Source organism: Amblyomma maculatum, chromosome 1, assembly GCF_055883805.1.
Source record: "Amblyomma maculatum isolate TAMU_Amacu chromosome 1, ASM5588380v1, whole genome shotgun sequence".
Taxonomy (NCBI): domain Eukaryota; kingdom Metazoa; phylum Arthropoda; class Arachnida; order Ixodida; family Ixodidae; genus Amblyomma; species Amblyomma maculatum.
This window is the reverse complement of record NC_139344.1, coordinates 130,574,218-130,589,839: the sequence shown is the minus strand read 5'-3', so window position 1 is coordinate 130,589,839 and position 15,622 is coordinate 130,574,218. Positions and strand designations below refer to the sequence as shown.

Below are 15,622 nucleotides of genomic sequence, written 5' to 3'. Positions count from 1 at the left end.
GTTCAGGAGATTTGCCAATGACAAGAAAAACACTTTTCTTTCTTGCTGCTTAACAGGCGCATAGACACAAACAATTCGCCACTGCTGACCCGAAATGGCGAGGTCACAACATATGAGCCGCCCCTCATCATCAATACAATATGACAAGTCAGTTATGTCTAGTGTATTGCTCAGAAACAGCATGCACCCTCCGGACAATTCTTTCGAATGGCTGACGATAACATTATAATCAGATAGAAACATCTCAAGAGCAGCTTCAGTATCCTCATCCGTAGCCAATTTAGTTTCCTGAATTACAGCTACACTCACACGACTGCTTTAAAACAGTTGCTTTAACTGGCCCTGGCGCCGTCGATTCCGCAAGCCTCTAACGTTAAGGGTAGCGATCTCAAAAGCTGTGATCCCCGCCATTTTTTTCTCTGTGCTTTATTCAACTCCATCCGCCGAAGCGGGGAGAGTCGCCGGCAAATTGGCGACCTTTTGAGCTGTAACTGCCCGTTTGTTTGAAGCCAATCGTCCTCTTGCCTCCTCCTCTGATACCTTGCTTCGATCTTCGCTGACACCAAGCTTCTCCTTCGCGCGAAGCTTCAAAGACGCGCTGCTGTCCATAGAGACCTCTGATGTTGCTGAGGCTTCCACCCATGATGTCGGAAGCATTGCGTCACTCGTAGCTCGAAGATCAGTCGGCAGCTCCTTGCAGACGCCGATAGTTGCCTCCAGATGCGGAGCACTGCACTCCAACGACACACCACCGACGGAGCAGCGTGGACGCTCATCCGCTTTCTGTTCGGCAGCCCCCAGTGGCAGATCTCGAGATGCATCTTTTTTAAGCAGCTCAAGATCAGATGCATCATGCTCAAACTGGGCAGAGTCCGGAGGCTTCGGGTCGGGAGGTTCACTAGGTGGCGGCTTGACGTCCTGTGGATTATTAATGGCCATTGCTTCATGAGGAACCGCGGTGTTGAGCTCTCCAGAAGCGTCCACAACATCCGAAATGTCTATGATGTGCTCTGACACTCCATCATCTTTTTTAGACAAAGAGCCCTGACGCAACCTATCGGCATAGGTCAGACACAAGCATCCACTGTGTGACCGAAACGACGACACTGGGTGCATAGAGGCGTTCGGCACTGCCGCCGGACATGTCCAACTCTGCTGCACCGAAGACACATTGGAGACCTGCCGGGAATTATTACCAAAGCCTGAATCCCAAACACACTCAGGGTATGAGGAATGCTGGAAGATGAAACGCCATCTTTCAGTGTGATAGACACTTCCCAGTTTGCTGTCTCCATGTGTTCCATCCTTGGACAGCGCCACTTTTCTCGCTCCACGGTCTGAACAGTGCCATGCGGCTCTAAAGCTTCCACAATCCGGCGATGTTCCACGTGGCGTGGGAGCCAAAGCAGCTTCAACTTAATATTTCTTGTTTCCGGGTCAAATGGCATGCATTTCAGCCCTTTTACACGTAGCCCCGCCTTCCTGTTATGAAACGCTATTCTCACAAGTAACCACCCAAACATGGCTCATTTGATATTGTTCAATGCAGACGATATTCCGAAGGTCCATGACCTGGACAAGGGCACCCCTGAAGTCAGGCGCTCGGTGCGGATGGCCATTTAAGTCACCATGCAAAAATACAGTATTGAGTACTACATTACCGGACGGCAGACGAGGCAGCACAATCTTGTGTCTATGATGTCTTCAGAAGACGCAGAACCTCGGCCAACGGCCGATGCGCTGTTTCCAGCAGAGAGCATTGTGAAACGCGGCCGTCCCGAACGAACGTCATACCGGATCGTCCCAACTGCCCGAATCCTGAAGCGCTGTTCGTAATTCTCCTTGTCTACCGTGAGGATGATAGCGGGATTCCTCGAGTGACAGATACTGCGCCTTTCCTTTCAACGAATTATAGAACGCCGGTGAACTTTGATGCGTTCAATGAAGTGCTGGTTGTGTTCGGCAAGAGGCATGCGATGTATCGTCACGACAGGTCATGGTGTCACCAGGCGATTCGTGAATATACGAAGCTGACCCCGCCGGGCGTCCGATCCAGGCGTCCGTGTCCCGCCTTTCATTTGCCGCTTCCTCGAACGCCGCACTACAAAGCAAACAGAAGCAGACCCAGAGGTACACGAGGCGTTAGTACAGCAGGCATCGGCGGCGTTTGAAATTTATTTACAGGATAGATAAGGCGAAGTATCTGTCAGCATGCTCCGCGGACACATACACCACGCCGTAAAGGAAGGAAGGAAGGTGGGAGTGAAAGAAGAGAGAGACATAAAGGTGCCGTAGTGGAGCGCAAAGATCCACCGCGCTGTAAAGGCTTTCGTGTCATCGCACTTTAGAGGTCCAAAATGCCTTCTAGAATTTTTCTTGGTTGCTTTGTTGGTTACAGAGTTTCTCAACATCACCTCCGGAAAGTGATTTTGGGGGGTGAGAGCTGCTGCGCACTCCAGGGTCCATCGTAGGAATGCCGAGAAACGTGAACTTCGTATGTGTGTAGAGCCCGGAGGTCCTGCTCCTCAGCTGTGTTGTGGCGCTGATTTAATGTCAGTGGAGGTCCTTCCCATTGGAGAGGGTAGGACAGAACACCTTTTTACCATCAAGAAACTGGGAACTCTGAAAATGCATTATAAGCCACTCGAAGTGGCTCAGAATCAAGCCTCCTGGGCTCTACACTTCTGACAAAGGCTGTACATCTGCTTAAAATGCTCGTTCAGTTTTAAGAGTCCAATTCTTCTGAATGCAAGTCGCCAGTCGCCAAGTGTCCAGTCGTGCCCGATACCAAACAAGAGCATCGCGTCCCGGCTATGTTTCATAAGCCGAACCCCATGTTTTCGGCCAAGCATTAGCCAAGCGAAATACGAAGTTCATTGTTATCCTTCACATGCATTTCCGCGGTCGATGTGAGGCTTTCTTGTTTATGGAACTCACATGGAAGGCGCCTTTTTCTCTCGACGCAGTGCTGAGAAACACCTTAAAATGATCAGAACGCCGCGTGCGGACAGCGACTCATGGTTCTGCGTATTGACCCTTGGGCGCCATTAAATGGCGAAGATCGGACTTTCCACTAGTTGAGAGCACACGAAAGTACACGAAGAAAAAAGCCCGATACTTGTGATGAAGTAATGCTGTTACGTTGCTATGCGCTATGTGGTTTGGCGTTCATTTGTGCGAACCATACGCAATTCTCAAACTGCTCAAAGTGCGTTAATTTTCTTGTTTGCTTTCTCAATTAAGAAGAACGCCATGTGTCCTATCGGAATCAATGTAGTGCGATGCGTTAAAGGTAGTTAGTTGGTGGCGTTAAGGAAATTAATTATTATATTGAGAAAAAAAGTGCAATTACCATAAGATCAGCCCTAGCAATGAGAAAGGGTTCGAATATGTTTATTCTCTCCACATGAGATAATTAACCCACTACTTCAACTTTGTGGAAGTAAAGTCTTCATATATTAGAGTGTCCATACACTTCGAACCATCATCTGTGGCACTCTATGCATGGCCTTAGCGCTTCTTCATCCTTTGAAGCGGACAAATCAAAGGGGTTCCCTTAAATTGGCCGTTTCTGAGCTGAAAATGAGACAGCTGGGCATTTCTATCTTGTCTCGAAAATATGCGCGTTCTAACTCCACTAGAAGGTTAGTTGCCTATAATCCACGAGAACAGTCGCACGACTGAAAACAGAAGTAATCATATTATGGTGCGTCAGCGCCACAAGCGCAGCCGTGATCCGTCGGTACGTCGCGGCGGAGCTCTGGCATAGATCATGCGGTCAATCCTCCCTTCTTGACAGCGCGTGAACCTGTTCTCCAGCGGGTACACCCTCGCGCCGCAACAACCGTTTCGTAATTTCGTTTCGTTTACTCATTCACATCCACCCAAGCGCAGCCATACGCCTACAAAGAAATGGTCTACAGCTTACTCAGAGACTTCATAGTTTAAGAAAAATTCGTCTTGGTCCAGGGATGTGAATGTTGGGATGTTGGGTGGATGTGAATGAGTAAATACCCCCTTATTACAAATCTACTCCACCTTGGGGGTTTCTTCTAAATATTCGACCAACAATCGTTTCGGCTACTAAAGAAAGATTAGGTGGTCAAGATGGTTCGTTTTGGGGAAATCACGCGGCGAGGAAGGGAGAGAGAGGGAGAAAAAAAAAGTAGATTTTGATATGTGCGCCTTCCACGATCCCGGTCACCGTCGTCATCGAAGCGGAGCGGCGGCAGAGCATCATAAGCGGTTGTCTCAGTGCAACATACATGCCATATAATGCCATAATCACTCTTCCGACATTAGCTCGAAGGATATCTGAGATGCGCGGCAAGGTTATTACGGCCATCTGTTATGGTTCTCTGTCTTCACACAAAGTGACGCGTTCATGCGTGCTATTGTGTTTTAAAATTCCGCGCGGAGCCGTCGTAACGAGCCACTTAGTGCCCGCGACCTGCACCCACTTTTCAACTTCTCGTTTTCGGTTCCCTCTCCAACGCACTCTGGGTTCATCGTGTACGGGTGTATGCAGCGCCATTTGCTGACATTGCCTGCAGCGACGACGCGGGGATCAAATTCAACGTGCTTAGCCAATGGCGGCGCCTGCAACGAGGAAAAGCACGGTGACTGATTTTGCGCGTTGGCCGCGTATCGTATACACCGTGGATGCTGACACCGGAGCAGTATATGAGCCAACGATCGTTTCCCGCTGATAAGCACCCGCCGCGGGCGAGTGTCTGTCATCTGGGTCCTCTCTTTCTGTCCGCTCTCTGCGCTGCCCGGGTGGAAATCACCTCGGCTTGGGCGGTAGTTCGAAAGGGTATTTATTATTCTAAATCGCCGCTTCCAGATACAGATAGCCGAAAACTCCACCCTGCACTAATTGTTTTGTAAATGGTTATGTTTAGACACTAAAAAAGGAAAAAAAAGGACGCTCCGTAGACCGTCGATGTTGAGTTCGTTCAACGCTTGTTTGGCTCCTCGGGGGTAAAATATATCCTCGCCCCACGTGAAAATTGGGTGCTAATCACCGGTAAAACTATGGCGTTTCACGCAAAACATGAAACGCTTAGGTTAGAATACTAAGAGCTGCAGACCTTGACGATAGTGTCTGATTTGGGATATATAGTCAGAAAGTGTTACCACAGTTGCCCATAATGCTCCGATAACCGTCACTTTCCAAGGTTGGTGCATGCATGAGAGGGTATACAAGTGTGCGGTTTTTCCAAGAAAGAAATAATCTTTCCAGCTGCGGGTAGACATCGTGCAATGCGCTGAGATTATTTTGCTAAGTGGCTTGAAGGGCGGGGCTGATAACCGAGCCGTTACTGCTATGTAGGACATCGACATTCACATGCGCATGCTGTAGGGTTGAACCATAGCTGAGGATGGGGAATGCAAGCAACTTTTCTCTGTCGCTGTTGGCATACCCGTAACCTGAGACAAAGCTAAGCTCTGCATGCGCTGCGCAGCCGCGTGCGTAAATATAGGTCTCATTTTATCTTTCTTTTTATTTGCACGCCGCATCTCGCATATGGTCAGAAACATTCCTCGGCTCTGAGGCTTGTCATCGCAGGAGCGAACCATCGCAGCTTCACGAGGTCATATTGTGTACACTGTAATATACTTGTCTGTTTTACCATAATTAAACAGAATGCCATAATTAAACAGAATTAAACAGTCAACATAAATACCCAAGCAAGCGGAGGGAGGGGCAGCCGTCTATGTAGTTCAGCTTCTGTACAGACGCTCAGAAACTGAGCTACATAGACGGCTGCCCCTCCCTCCGCTTGCTATGGGCATCCACATGGGAACACACGAACCGGGGCAATCTGTTTCACGCAGTTCAGAATGGGGGCCTTGGGTTGACGCATCTATTTCTCAAGCAAATTGTGACTAGATTTTCTTTTCTGCGTGAGCAAAGTGACACCTTTCTAAGGACTGTAATTCAAGTGAGATTACGTGAGTCACTGCCTGATTACGTCGTATCTGCTTTTTCAAAACCGGTGGCATTATGCCCCTTTTTGCGGGAAGTTGTTTTATCTTTTCGTATCCTTAAGGCAAAGTTCTCAACTGAATATCTGTCAATTGTGCCGCGGAAGAAGTTGTATAAGGATCTGCGAGATGTGTTTTTGGCAGTGCCAGTGTACCGCGCTGTGTATAATGTAGGGTCTGAGCGTGACGTTTTGAAAAGGGTAAAACGTATACCTGTCAGAGCTGGTGCAAAATCATTCTTTTTTCAATTGCATTCCGGCACTCTTCCAGTCAAACCATGGCTGCAGAAGAAAGGGCTCTTTGTACCTTGGTCAATTAACTGCATTATTTGCAGAAAACCCGAGACCATTGAACACATTTTCTTGGAGTATCATGACTCAGTTTTCCTCTGGGATATCTTGAAGCGAACTTTAAAAAAGGAATTGCCAATAACGCCATTCGGTATCCGATATCTGCCATGCGCCGACCCTGAAGGAGTGCCGAATGACATGCTGATGCTATTATGTATGCATAGCGTATGGAAAACGCGTATGGATGTCAGGCATGAGTGAACCGTTGTACACCCCGCTCGACACTACTTCATCGAGAGCGTGGTATACCTGAGAGAAATTCTGCGTGCACAAGATAATTCTCCGGAGTGGCTACCTGTACTGGACCAGCTGGCTTCAGTAAAGCCCTTTTAAATCTAACGCTTTAGGCAGAACGTGCCTAGTGCTTTTAGCATTCCTTTTGTTTTGCTTTGTTGTTGTGTATTCAGAGTGTATGCTGTGTGCTTAAAAAAAATTGGTAATAAAGAAAAAAAAAAGGTCTATGTAGCTCAGCTAAAAGAGCACTGGACGCGACAATCGGAGGTCGTGGGTTCGACTCCCACCATCGGCGTGTTGTTTTTCTTTCCGCTTTGCATTTAATGTTCTTTATCGCGATGATCACCATAAGACTAATTCCTTTCAATGCCAACAGTATATATATAACAATGTTTACCTTGCACTCTTAGGCTGTTAGCTCCTCTAAATTCTTTATAACGAGCCCCTCATTTCCCTTTCAATTGTCTGCTGAATATGTATATATATATATATATATATATATATATATATATATATATATATATATATATATATATATATATATATATATATATATATATATATATATATATATATATATATATATATATATATCCGGTATTATAGGCACGGTAACTGAGGTCCCATGACTACTTCTTGTGTCCAGCGAAATTTTTATATGGGGTGAGTAAATGTCTCGACGCCAAGAAATGAACCTTAATTTCGCAAGACACCAAGATACAGCGTTGTTTTTGGGGGGGAAGTCGTATATCACTAGAGGTGAAAAATGCTGTTTTTGCCATTTCAAAAAGTTGCAGTTTGGAGACCTGGCGCCCTAAAATTTTGTAATTCCTGATGCTTCACTCACTAAACTTATGTAACGTTTACGTTTATAAGAACTATTAAAGACTTTTTTTTTTTTTTTTTGCACAACAGTTGATTTAGTAAAATATCATATACTCTGCCTCAGAAGCGAAGCGCTGCTGAAAATGTCAATTTGCAACCTTATATTCCGGCACGAAGCATTACGTTGCTGTCAGAAAAGCTTTTCGCCTTTATTATATGCTGGTTATGTTCATTATTTCAGGCAAAACATTCACCTTTACATTGCTAGGTGTGTTCTGCACAACGCATCAAAATCGCCAGAAACTTGAGAACAGCAAACATATAAGGGCAAATTTGATTCCAATTGAAAAGAACATCGCCTTCTATTTTTATTAAAATCTCTCTCATCAATCATCAGTACCTCAGAAATATTACGGACTGAAAAAGCGTTGCATTATATTGCTTAAAATTATAAATATGAGTAAAAAACAGAGCGCTTGTCCTAAATATTGTGAATATTGAGCCCTTCATTCTGGCATGACGCAATGAAATGTTTTCTCTATTATCGAGGCCTTGTTATTTATTCTGGGAAAACTTTGTACCTCTAGAGTTGTCCGTTCTTTCTCCACTTTATTTTGAAATTGACCAAAATTCAAAATTATCAAGAAATGGACAACTTTATTTCGAACTTAAACAACTACCTCATTTTCTATTTTTGTCGAAATTGACTAAAAACAATCGTAAGTATTGTTTGGTTCTCATGCACTGAAATTATTGAATTGTGTAAAATAAATATAGAACTGAACGGTTGTTTTATTCTGTAGAAGTTCTTAGGGCCTCCCTTTAAGCAGTAGGCGTCAAGAATTTGATGTAGTATTAGCTGATTTTAGCTACATTTTATCTTATGCAATGCCAAAGGCCTTCTCAGTGCTTATTATATCGTTTTCTGCTCGTTGGTAAGGTTAATTGTATCTTAAATCAGAATAAATTCACTAATTTTGGCAATTTCAAAGGGGAACGCTACTGATGGTTGAACTTCTCTATCCTGTAACTTATTTTTTTTATTGCGAGGTGCTGCGCTATTCAATCCAGTACTTATGTTATTCCATTTTAAAGTGAGGACAAAAATTAATAATACTGTACTTTTGAAGACCATTTTCCGAGTGTGCACTTAAGAGCCATCATTAGCAAAATGTTTTGCCGCATTACCATTTTGATAGAATTATATATTTCTTTATGGGAGCAGCACATATGAGCCTAGATCACCAGTGTATTCTAAATAACTCAATAAATATACAGTAAAGACGGAAGTGAACATGGAAGAGCCGGATTGTTTAGACTAAAAATCGAATGGGCTTTCTATGGCGCACTCTCCCTGGCATCGTGCAGGATATAACGGGGTTCGAAAAGGTGCGCTGTGCATAGTAGTGACCATTTGATGTTGAGGTATTGAATTTAGCCTAGGTTTTGAAAGGGAACGGAATAAACTAGTAAGAGAAAATCCCATCAACGTGTTAGTGATAACATCTGAAGTAGGGGAATTCAGGATCCCTCTGCAGAACAGAGTTTCGGCCGTAACAGAGGACGGGGATCTTACTGTTCAAGCAGTGAATGATAACTTTCAAATCAAATCAAAATTTAATGGTTACAAAAAAAAAATGGAATACAAGTATGCGAGTATGCAGACAAGGGTCCAAAAGTCACCGACTGCGCGGGGACCGTGCAGATATCATAAGAGAATGCAGAATAGAAGTAATGAATAACGAATAAGTGAAGGAATAAGTGAGGTAATGAGGTCACGCAAAATGTGACAGGTGCCCTGTGAACGTCATTGATAATTTTTTGATGTCAATGACGTTATTGACAAGTAACAGCTGTATCTTACCAGCACTGGTACAAACGTGGAGGCTAGCTAAAAATGTTATACTTCAATTCAGACACCGCAGCGAACTACAGAAAGAAAAATGTTAGTTGGAGCATTAAGAGAACGGAACAGGTTACAGTAGGTCAGGGAACAAACTCGAGTTCGTGACATCCTAGTCGAAACCAAGAAGTGGGCACGTAACGCGAAGTCAAGATAAGCGATGTTAAAAGTGAGAGTTTCAATTCCAAGAGGGGCAGGCGTAGCATGGTGTGGCAGAAAGTGAGGTGGGTGGATGAGAATAGGACGTTTGTGTGATAAAATGACGCAGTTGCTGGGTGAATTGGAGAGATACGGGCGAGACAGCCATAGCCCTGCAGTGGACCTGGTCAGGCTTTGCTGCTGTTGGCGATGATGATGAAATGCCTCGGTTCACGTAACCTAAGAGAAGCGGAGCTTGTCTCAGCTTCCCTCTTTTAACGTACGCTAAAGGACTATGGTTTCAGGCGTCGTTTTTGCATCGTTTGAGCGAAAAGTGATTACGTCATCTGAACAGATCGAGTAAACGGACATAAAGTGCCCTCTATTCTGTTGTCGCCTTTTAACTGCACCAGATTACGTTCTCTTATTTTTTTTTTTTTTCATGTCGCAAGCACAGAAACGAACAAACATGCAGCCAAGCAAATAGGCATCGCAAACAAACGAAACGGGGGCAACAAAGATATAGTAACGTCTGAGCAGCTCGCCTCACTTTCCGGCTGACCCGCTGTGTCGTCCGAGAGCGTTAACCTCGTCTTGTCGAGAGCCCTGTCGGGTTCCTCTGCTGCTTAGCTGCACAGCCTTTAGCGAGGCTTTATTGGCGAGCTTAACGACCTACAGGGGACTCCACAAATAATTTAGCGTGGCAGCACGGCGGACTCTTTCTGTGGGCGCATTAGGCAGAATCGCGCTTGCTTTAGAATTTTCGAGATGAACGCGTGGCTGTTTGTCAATGTCGACAACCTTGTCTGAGGTTGTCTTTCGGTTCTCGAGGGTCTAAAAGGTTTGGCATGAATCAAGGAAGACATCTCTCCCTGTATTTTGATAGCGGGCGGTGGGATTACGCAGCTGAAGATCGTCGGCGAGCTATTTGGGAAATAATGCAATACCAATAAAATCGTAAGCGAATACTTTACTGAGCCAGACGAATGACAAAAATTATGTATAAAACTCAGCTATACTGCGACGCTGGTAGCGCAGAAAAAAAAGCTACCACCAGCTGTCGCTCTTCTTTTAATATATAAAGTAGCGTCCATCTACGTTACTTCTTACTCGTCGTTTTTATTAAATGCTCTCAAAATTTCGATTGAATATAGATATTTTGTCATGGGCATAGGTAGCACGGGCAAACCTCATGGTCGCTTCTTCTGAAAGCGTTCTCTGAATGATCACCGTTCCTATAGTGTTGTCTGTTATAGGTAGTGGACCAGGGGATGAAATACATGTATTTATTGTATGGGCACTGTGTTATAACTTTATTATAGTTTCGTTTTATCGTACGGCCGTCTAGCTGATTCCAGCGACAGCGAGGACACTGACCGATAACGAAATAATCTGAGTGAAATCGAATATAATCATTACAGTATTACTCCAACTCCTTTCAATGCAAAACATGGCATCATAGCACCATGTCGTAATAAGATCTGTCTTTGTATAGAAAGTCTTACACAGAACTATTCGTTCTTCGTATCTACCCGCTAGTTACGTGGGCTCAGCGATGTTAGCTAAAATTGCGCATCGTATTTACAACGCTCATTCTTGTCCGACCGGTTCGTCTCTTCAGGAATGCAGTTTCTGTGCCTGATAAAACAGACGCACTTGACCGTGAGTCGTTACTTTATTCTACAAACGATCCTGTCTAGAAACAGCAAACTAACTTGGTTTTAACCTACTCAGCCTCTCTCCCTAACGTGACAGCTATTCTAAGGAGACATCACAACATCCTGACGCAAGGTGACCGCCTAAAACACATCTTCTGGGAATCGCCCCGAGCTGTATTCAGACGTGCTAAAACTTTGCGTGATATTTGGACTTCGAGAACCACCGGTCCCGATTTTACTAGCTGTATACCATGTAATAAATCTCGCTGTAAAATATGTTCCCAAATGACAACGTCATCAGTAGCTGTTAGAACGGCTTGAAAATGCGGTATAAAAATTAAAGGCAACTTCACCTGTGACACTGCCAATTTAATTTACCGGTTTTACTCTTCCGCCTGCCAGCTGCAGTATATAGGGCAGACTGCGACGTCTTTTAGTTGGTGCTTTAACAATCACAAGGCGCAGACGACGCAGAGTATAGTCTACCCAACCTACCACTGTTCAAGCATGTAAGCATTCAGGGTTGTTTATTTGATCAATTGAAGATCACTATTTTGGAATATAGATTTCAATCACACTACGACCGTGAAGTCAGATAATCATTTTTAATTCACAAGTTTAAGGCTGTGTCGTCAGGTATTAAAAAAAGCGGAGGAAAGCTAATTTGTTGTGTGTGTGTGTGTGTGTGTGTGTGTGTGTGTGTGTGTGTGTGTGTGTGTGTGTGTGTGTGTGTGTGTGTGTGTGTGTGTGTGTGTGTGTGTGTGTGTGTGTGTGTGTGTGTGTGTGTGTGTGTGTGTGTGTGTGTGTGTGTGTGTGTGTGTGTGTGTGTGTGTGTGTGTTGTGACCACATCATTGTTCGCAGTTTAGCCACGTGCCTTTGTATGCTTACACTGATTCGATGAATGATGATGCACTTTAGCTCCATTGGAATCTCGATAATGTCGCGCCACCACGTGTTATTTTTTTCTTGCTATTTTAAACCAGTTTTAATCTGCATCATGACATATGTGTGACTGCATGAGTGTTACCTGTTTGGTTTCTTATTAGATGGTCACCGTCATGAGTACTGATACTGATAGACCTAGCTTATAAATATAGGACACTGACTCTAACCTAGCTTCTAAAGCACCCCCCTTTTTTTTTCATATATATATATATATATATATATATATATATATATATATATATATATACCGGGTGTCCCAGCTAACTTGAACCAAGGGTTACAAAATAATATATTTGAGGTAGGTCAGTAAAACCAGTTGCATACAACTACCAGCCTGCTTGCGCACTACAGGCTATTTTTTGTTTTGCGATTAGTTAATTGGCTAATTATGTTATTTTTCTCATTTAATAAATATTCTCCTTAGACCAAAAATGTGAATTGGAAAGTTGTAGAGCACCTTTAGAAACCTCCATTCCATTAATTGCGATAACGAAAGTCTCACGTGTATCTTTTTTTTCCGGGCTCAAAAGAAAGCCCGCGAAATACAAATAATACCACGTGACTAGCGCATTTGAGCGCAGCGATTGTGGTGCTCTCAGTCGTGGTTTGAGCGAACTCTCACGGCGGCTCACGGCATGGACCCTTCTGCCTGTCTACCCCGCCCTAACCCTCCCTCGCCCCGTGGTGACGAGTGTAACCAGGCGTCACTGTGCCCTAGCCGACGCAACACGCCGCGCTTCCAACTAGTTTTCAACTCCGGCCTCCTTGCACCATCTGTCCCTTTGGCATTCCCTTGACGCCTTGTTTCCTGCTACTTGGAGAAGGGTTGCCATGGGATAGCTGCACTGTGAACTGCTATACAGGAGGTCTCAGGCGCACTGTTTTGCTCAATTTTGTCTCGTTTTGCCGATCCGTTACGCTGGCTTCGGCTTGTGGCACGTCGTTCCTGCTTTCGCAATACTCTACTTTATTTATTGACGAAGTAGGGGTGCATTTATGTAAAAGTAATGTCGAAAGGAATTAATTACTTTTGATGCGAAATTACTGCCAAAAAGTAATTCATTACATTACTAAATTACCAAACCAAAAAAGTAATTAATTACATTACAAATTACTGGAAAAAGTAAATTACAGTAATTTCATTGCTGTAATTCAATTACTGCCATGTATGATGTGGAGTTGCCGAAAGACCCCACCCTGCCCCAATAACAATGGGGAATAGCACACGATCGGCGCCGCGTTTTGCCATTCCCCGAAAACTGTAGCAACGGAAGTGCCGGATGCGTCATAAAATAATAAAACACAACAGAAAGAGAATCAATAAAGCCATATATTTTGATGGTATACAATGCAGTACATAAACTAAAATCAGGGCGGAAGCGCTGCTCCAATTGCTCCATTCTGCTCCAAACTGCTTTCCCTGCTCCATCCTGCTCCAAGACACGATATTGCTCCAAAACTGCTCCAAATCGGTTGCCGTGGTGTTTTACAACCAAATTTAGCGAAACAAAGGAATGATAGCAATACATCGGTGGCAGAAATATATAACACTTCTGCACTGGGCTAACTACAAGCAAAATGTTCGCAAGCTAGGGAAGTGTGAAGCATAATTTAAATTTTTTTTTTAATATGACCCATAAGCAACTGGAGGTAATAGTGAAATAATGCACTGTGCATGTGACGTAGCACATCCTCCCAGGCTTTTGAATGCCCGGTGGAGAGAGAAGCGAGAGCAGCAAGTGACGCAGGTTGCGCTAACTACCACGTTAGCACGGTAGGAACCGCTAGGAAACTCGTTCGGCTGTAAAATATGCACAAGTTCTTCTAATGTTCTTGCTTTAAAAACAAACAGGTACTTCACAATGAAGCATCTTTGTTAATGACAAGCGTGGCAGGCCTTTATGTCAGACAAATTAGCATGCTTGAAGCGTTGTACGGTGCAAAAGGTGCCAACTACTAGAAATCTTCCCAAGGCTGTTCGAAGACCACACAAGGCCTCCTATCGCCAACTTGTTAAAATTGGAACCCCAGCATTGCTTAAGCAAAAAAACACGACGCACTATACTGGCAGGAGGCAATGCAGGAAGCTGAAGGCGGGAAAGGCTACCCTTTAGTGTCATCTATCCTCCCTGAAGGCACTACTGGCCAGTGGTTTGGTTTGGTCTATGGGGTTTAACGTCCCAAGGCTACTCAGTCTATGAGAGACGCCGTATAAGGAGGGCTACGGAAATTTAAACCACCTGGGGTTCTTTAACGGGCACTCAGTGTATAGCACACAGGCGCCTTGATATTCGCCTCCATCGAAAAGTGGTCCGGGATTCGAACCCGCATCCTCGGGCACGGCATTCGAGCGTCCTAACCACTGCACCACCGCGGCGGATCTGCTGCCCTGTGCTCGGGAATTCATTAGCACAGGCGTAAGGTCAAAGAACATGCACAAGATAGCGAAAATGCTCCCATTGATTTGAACACCCAAACTAATGGCGCTGCTTGAGCGAAATGCGTTTGAATCTATATCAAGTCAAAATGGGCAAGAGCTTGGTCTTCATTCATGAGGTGCATAAGCAAGCGCTCCGCTGCTGCTGGTCTGTTCCAAATGGTTGCTTGGTCAGCCAGTGTTGTTTTAAACATCATTACATGTTTTGGCCGTTTGTCTTGCCTTGTCAGAAGTGCGTGCACAGTCGGCGAAAGCAGTGAACGTTGCATAAAAAGGAATAAAAGAAAGGATTTATTTGTATCTCAGGAATGGAAAGAGTGAACAAGCTTTTAATAATAGCAGGCGTGATATTCGCCCAGGTGGGCAGCCTTCTTAGTCCAGAGAGCCGTGGACCCTAGCCATATCCCTTGTCCGGTCGACGCGACTACGCTGGTCATCCACGCTGGGGCTTGACATGTGGGTCTCTCACTTCTCTTCCGTTGGGTCCCTGGTGGTTATCGTACCATCCAAAACACGCTGCAAAACTCTTGTTCGATTGCTGCAAAGCTGCTCCAAAATGCCATTATAACTGCTCCCTGAGCAGCTCCAAAATATTCGAGCCTGCTTCCACCTCTCTAAAATGCATACGCAATAAAGTAGTTTGCTGGATAATAATTGCTTGCACTAATCCGCTGATCATGCCAGTTTCATCTGTCACGCCATCTTTAAATACATCGAATTAAAACGAGTAAAAGCGCATTTAAAGCCCGCAATTCCCGTCGCCTTAAAGAAAGAACTACCCATTAGTCCTTACGGCATCGGGTTTCTACCCGTATAGAAAGTGACGAGGTCCCGTATACGACATGTTTATGGTGCTGGGCCTCCACAGCATTTCGAAAACGCGGATGGCATTTAGAAGAAAATGTGTACGATCGGTCAAGGGTAACTGCATTGAAAAAGTAACATTTATCGGAGACGTTCTCCGTAGTCAGCCTGAGCAGCCTCAGTGGATGGATGTGGTCGGCGGATTGATCAAAATGAAAAGGTTTTAATACATTACTTTAGTCAAAGGTAGGCTAGTGATTTTGTGCCTATATGTACCGTCTTTGCCAAAAGTAACCAGGCTGAGTGTTCCGCTTCTGAGTCGGGCAGTAGGGAATT

At 44.6% G+C, this 15,622-nt stretch overlaps 1 protein-coding gene and 1 pseudogene across 3 annotated transcripts in view; one reads left to right on the top strand and one right to left on the bottom strand.

The window, feature by feature from the left end:
* Positions 1 to 15,622, top strand: part of Pde11 (Phosphodiesterase 11) — a 475,368-nt gene that overhangs the window by 21,431 nt on the left and 438,315 nt on the right. The window lies entirely within an intron of this gene.
* On the bottom strand, positions 427 to 1,760 carry LOC146203917 (uncharacterized; annotated as a pseudogene).